General features: G+C 34.9%; 1 pseudogene across 1 annotated transcript in view; it reads left to right on the top strand.

The window, feature by feature from the left end:
- The first annotated feature begins 502 nt into the window (after positions 1 to 502).
- LOC307096012 (monofunctional C1-tetrahydrofolate synthase, mitochondrial-like) overlaps positions 503 to 6,000 on the top strand; it is a 29,506-nt pseudogene continuing 24,008 nt past the window's right edge. Inside the window, exon 1 of the transcript in view lies at positions 503 to 555. The product of the transcript in view is annotated as a monofunctional C1-tetrahydrofolate synthase, mitochondrial-like (transcript). The remainder of the gene's footprint in view (positions 556 to 6,000) is intronic.

Genomic DNA, 6,000 nt, shown 5'->3' with positions numbered 1-6,000 from the left:
AACAATGACTGGGTACCATAGACATTAAAGAAGAAATTAAAAATATCCAGGATCTAATTACAATAAAAACACAACAATCCAAAATCTATGGGACACAGTGAAAGCAGTCCTGAGAGGGAAGATTATAGCTCTACAGGCCTATCTCAAAAAACAAGAAAAAATAGTAGTAAATCATTTAACTCTACAACTTAAAGTATTATAGAGCAACAAGAAAAGCCCAGAGTGAACAGAAGGAAGGAGATAATAAAGATCAGAGCAGAAATAAATGACATAGAGACAAAAAAAATTTAAAATAAAAGATCAATGAAACCAAGAGCTGGTTCTTTGAAAGGATAAACAAGATTGATGAACCTCTAGCCAGGCTCACCAAGAAGAAAAGAGAGAGGACCCAAATAAACAAAATCAGAAATGAAAGTGACGTAATAACAAGAGACCTCACAGAAATACAAAGGATTGTTAAAAAAAATACTATGAACAACTCAATTCCAAAAAACTAGACAACATGGAAGAAATGGGCATATTCCTAGAAAAATACAACCTTCCAAAACTCAATGAGTAAGACTCTAAAAATATCAATAGGCTGATAACTATGGAAGGTTTTGAAGCAGTCCTCCAAAAGCTTCCAGCAAACAAAAGCTCAGGGCCAGATGGCTTCACAGGGTAGTTTTATCAAACCTTCAAAGAAAAACTAAAACCTATCCTCCTCAGACTATTCAAAAAAATCCAAGAGGAAGGAACACTTCCAAGCTCATTCTATGAAGCTAATATCACCCTAAAGCCAAAACCAGATAAAGACAACACAATGAGAGAATTACAGGCCAATATACCTCTTGGATATATATGCCAAAATCCTCAACAAAATTCTAGCAAATTGAATTCAGCATTCCTTCATAAAGATCATACACCATGACTAAATAGGATTTATCCCAGGGATGCAAGGATGGTACAATATCTGAAAAACAATAAACCTGATACACCACATAGACAAATTGAGAAATAAAAATCACATAATCATATGAATTGATGCAGAAAAAGCATTTGACAAAATCCAACACGCTTTCTTGATAAAAACTCTCAGAAACATGGGAACAGAAGGATCATACCTCAACATAATAAAAGCCATATATGACAAACTGACAGTCAACATCATACTCAATGGACAAAAACTAAAACCGTTTCCCCTAAGAACAGGAACAAGACAGGGATGCCCACTCTCTCCACTCCTGTTCAACATAGCACTGGAAGTACTAGCCATTTTCATCAGACAAGAAGAGGAAATAAAAGGCATCCAAATTGGAAAAGAAGAAGTAAAGCTATCCTTATTTGCAGATGACATGATACTGTACATAGAAAACCCTAAAGACTCCATCAAAAAATATTAGACTTAATAAATGAACTTGGCAATGTAGCAGGATACAAAATTAACGTTAAGAAATCTATGGCATTTCTATCCACCAATAGTGAACTTACAGAAAGAGAGATTACAAAAATCAATTCCATTTACCATTGCACCAAAAATATTAAGAAACCTAGGCATAAACTTAACCAAGGAGGTAAAAGACCTGTATGGGGAAAACTACACGACACTGAAAAAAGAGACAGAGGAAGACATAAACAGATGGAAGGACATACTGTGTTCATGGATTGGTAGAATCAACATCATTAAAATGTCCATACTACCCAAAACAATCTATAGATTCAATTCATTCCCCATTAAAATACCAAAAATTCATCTGGAATAAAAAAAGAAACCGAATAGCTGCCACAATCCTGAGAAAGAAGAGGAAAATAGGTGGGATCTCAATACCAGTTATCAAGCTGTATTACAGAGCCACTGTTCTCAAAACTGCCTGGTACTGGCACAAGAACAGACATATAGCTTAATGGAATAGAATAGAGTACCCAGAAATCAACCCAAACCACTATGCTCAATTAATATTTGACAAAGGAGTCATGAACACACAATGGTGTCAAGACAGTCTCTTCAATAAATGGTGTTGGGAAAATTGGACAGATATTTGCAAAACAACAAAACTAGACCACTAACTTATACCATACACTAAAATAAAGTCAAAATGGATAAAAGACTTAAACATAAGACGGGAAACTATAAAAATATTACAGGAATCAACAGGCAGCAAATCTCAGACATATGCCAAAGAAATTTCTTCAGCGATACCACTCCTAGGGCAATGGAAACTAAAGAGAAAATAAACAAATGTGACTACATCAAAGTAAAAACCTTTTACACAGCAAAAGAAACCATCAACAAAACAACAAGAAAGTCCACTGCATGGGAGAACATCTTTGCCATGTTATCACTGATAAGGGTTTAATCTCCAACACTTACGGGAAACTCATACAACTTAACAAAAGGAAGATAAACAACCAAATAAAAAAATGGGCAATGGACCTAAATAGATACTTTTCAAAAGAAGACAGAAAAAAGGCCAAGAGACATATGAAAACATACTCAGAGTCACTAATTATCTAAGAGATGAAAATCAAAACGACAATGTGGTATCATCTCACACCTGTCAGAATGGCTATCATCAACAAATAAACAAGGGACAAGTGCTGGTGAGCATGCAGAGAAAAAAGAACCCTCATGCACTGCTGGTGGGAATGCAGAGTTGTGCAGCCACTGTGGAGAACAGTATAGAGTTGCCTCAAAAAACTGAAAATGGAACTCCCATTTGACCCAGTGATCCAACTTCTAGGAATATATCCCAAGAAACTAGAAACACCAATCAGAAAGGATATATGCACCCCTATGTTCATAGAGGCATAATTCACCATAGCTAAGATTTGGAAACAGGAAAATGGGATTGCTTTTTGTAATCTCTCTTTCTGTAAGTTCACTATTGGTGGATAGAAATGCCATAGATTTCTTAGCCCATCAGCAGATGAGTGGATTAAAAAACTGTGGTATATCTACACAATGAAATACTAAGCTGCTATAAAAAAGAAGGAATTCTTACCATTTGCAGCATGGATGGACCTGGAGAGCATTATGCTAAGTGAAATAAGCCAGTCAAAGAAAGTAAAATACCACATGATCTCACTCATTTATGGAATATAATGAACTACATAAACTGATGAACAAAAACAGAACCAGAGACAGAAAAGCATGGATCAGATGCTCAAACCTTAGGGGAAAGGTAGGGGAGGTTGGGGGTAAGGGGGGGGGATATCAACCAAAGGACTTGTATGCATGCATATAAGCCTAACCAATGAACACAGACACCAGGGCGGTGAAGGCATGAGTGGGGGCGTGGGGGGTAATGGGGGGATAAGGATACATATGTAATACCTTAATCAATAAAGAAATAAAAAAACATAAAAACAACTAGCCAACCATTGCAAAAAAACATAAACCATACTTCCAGTTTCAGCTTCACTATGTAAATAACTTTAAGTGATCATTCTAGTTCCTGAACTATAAAACTTAAGAGAAACTAAAAATCAATGACTTTAACCAGCAGAAAACTGACATCACAGGGTAATTACCTCCCCAAATTTAGAAAGAGGAACACATCCAGAGTTAGAGCAACCAAGAAATGCCTACCTAAAGCAGAAGCTGCTGGAGCCATGAACCTATAACATTTAAATAGTAATGTTAACAAGTTGCTACAGGCTGAATGTGAATAGTATAACATTGAGAAACTCTTGGAGGCCATAGTTCAATTCATAGGTCCTTCACATCCTTTGTTAAATTTGTTATCAGGTATTTTATTGTTTTGTTGCAATTACAAATGAATTGTGTGTGTGTGTGTGTTTCTTTTAATTAAAATTTATTGTTAGTATATAGGCATGCACTGCATTTTTGCACATGGAATTTGTGTCCTGCAACTTTAATGGAGTGTTTCTTGTTTCTAATAGTTTTTTGGTGGAATCTTTAGGGTTTTCTATATAAGGGCTCATGTCATCTGCTAAATGTCACAGTTTTAGCTCTTCATTCCCAATTCAGATATCATTTATTTATTTCTCTTGCCTGATTGCTCTGGCTAGGACTTCCAGCACTATTTTGAATAAGAGTGGTGAGGGTGGCAAACTTGTCTTGCTCCTGATCTTAGAGGAAAAGCTTTCAGTTTTTCAGTATTGATCATGATATTTGCTGAGGTTTTTGTCATATATGGCCTTTATTATGTTGAGGTACCTTCCTTCTATACCCATTTTATTGAGTGTTTTAATAATAAATAGATGTTGTATCATGTCAAATGCTTATGTGGCACATTACTTGCTTTGGATAAAGGGGCATTAGAAGATAAGATGCATAAAAAAGCAGTTGTAAGATTGAGTTTCAACTTTTCCTTACATCTTTGTCATTAAGAAAACAAGCTCAAGCTTGTCATAAAAACACATGGGGCAGAGCCCAATTACCTCAGTCATCCAATAAAGGCCAGCCTAGATTATCCAACAGCCTGCTGACCCTTTGATATGTGAGAAAGCCCAGTCAAGATAGTTTCATAGCTTACTTCCAGGTGAAGCTGGACATGTGAGCAATACATTTTTTATTGTATTTCTTAGTGGCTTTATGGCTGATTGATATAAGATGTAATTGTGGCAAGTGGGGATCAATACCACACTATACTTTGCCTGAGTTTTCAACATTAGTGAATACTTTATGCTCCAGCTCTTTATCTCCTTAATTTTGTAGATACTTACCTGCCCTTACCCTATTCATTTAAGAACTTATTATGGGACAGTAGCTAACCTTATTAAATATACATAGCTAAAGTGATAATGAGCAATGCCAATTGAATGGTAAACCTTTCCTAGGTAACATTTTATTTTTAGCAAGATGTTATTGTTCCATAACCAAAATGAGTACATAACTTGGTATTTCAGACATAGAGGTGAATGAATAAGGAAGAGGTCTTTGGAAAAAGAGGCCCATGGTCAATACTCAAAACACATTTCTTTTGTCAGAGACTGTGCTTTCTGGGTTTACAAACCTGTACAAGAGCAGAGGCAACTATAATAAAAAAGCAAAATCCTTGGATTTAGGTTAAACTAAGATCAGTTTCAAGGTCTACTATATCATCTTTATGATTTTGTAGGAATTGTGATCTTCCCTAAGTCTCAGTTTCCTTATTGATAATATCAGTATCTAATAACAAAATTAAAATGAAGCTAAATTAAGTAATATATTTGAAAATAATTACTTTACAGTGATATCCATTTAAGAGGACAGTATTAATATAGTACATTTTAACACGGGAGGGAGGCAGATAGGTTTTGGTAGAAATAAAAATTTCTCCACATATTTATGTAGATTAACAAACATAACTCAATTATTTTCAATGTCAAATATGATTTAAACCTATTGAGAAGCTTGTTAAAATGAACATTCCTAGTCCACAACCTCAGAGATGCAGAAAAAGTAAGCCTGAGGCAAAACCCAGGAATATTCATAATAAACAAGCACCTGGAGAAATCCCAATGCAGGTGGTTTTCAGTCTTCATAAAATAACGACATAATCATCCATTAATCTCTTCTGCCTTAGCTTACTTTTTGAACATCCATTTGCCCATGTACCTCAAATTGTAGGCACTATTAAGGTTTGAATCTGGTGTATTTTAAAATGCAAGGTTGATGTGAGATATTAGTAGCTGATGAAATATAAAAAATTAAAATCATATGGAGAGGATGAAGAAAGGAAAATTTATGAGAACCCAGAACAGTATACTAAGAACAACCTCTGTAGAAGTTATGCTGTGTGGCATGTGTACTAGAATTGGTGTATCTCTACAGAGAAAAAACAAACTAACACTAAAAAAATGAAAAATATAAAAAACAATTTGCAACAATTAAACTTTTGAAACCCCAATATACTTTCATCTGAAGGACAAAAACTGATGATAAACTATCTAACCCTTGAAATCATCAGTTAACTAGTTGAACCATGGTTGAATGAGAATGGATAAACATTAATTTTTGCATTAATAATTCTTAAAATTATTCTACAATGGCCATTTGAACTTATCCACTGCTAG

This window comes from Cnephaeus nilssonii, assembly GCF_951640355.1.
Source record: "Cnephaeus nilssonii genome assembly, chromosome: X".
Classification (NCBI taxonomy): Eukaryota; Metazoa; Chordata; class Mammalia; order Chiroptera; family Vespertilionidae; genus Cnephaeus; species Cnephaeus nilssonii.
The sequence above is the reverse complement of the archived record's forward strand: the minus strand, read 5'-3'. Positions and strand labels throughout refer to the sequence as shown.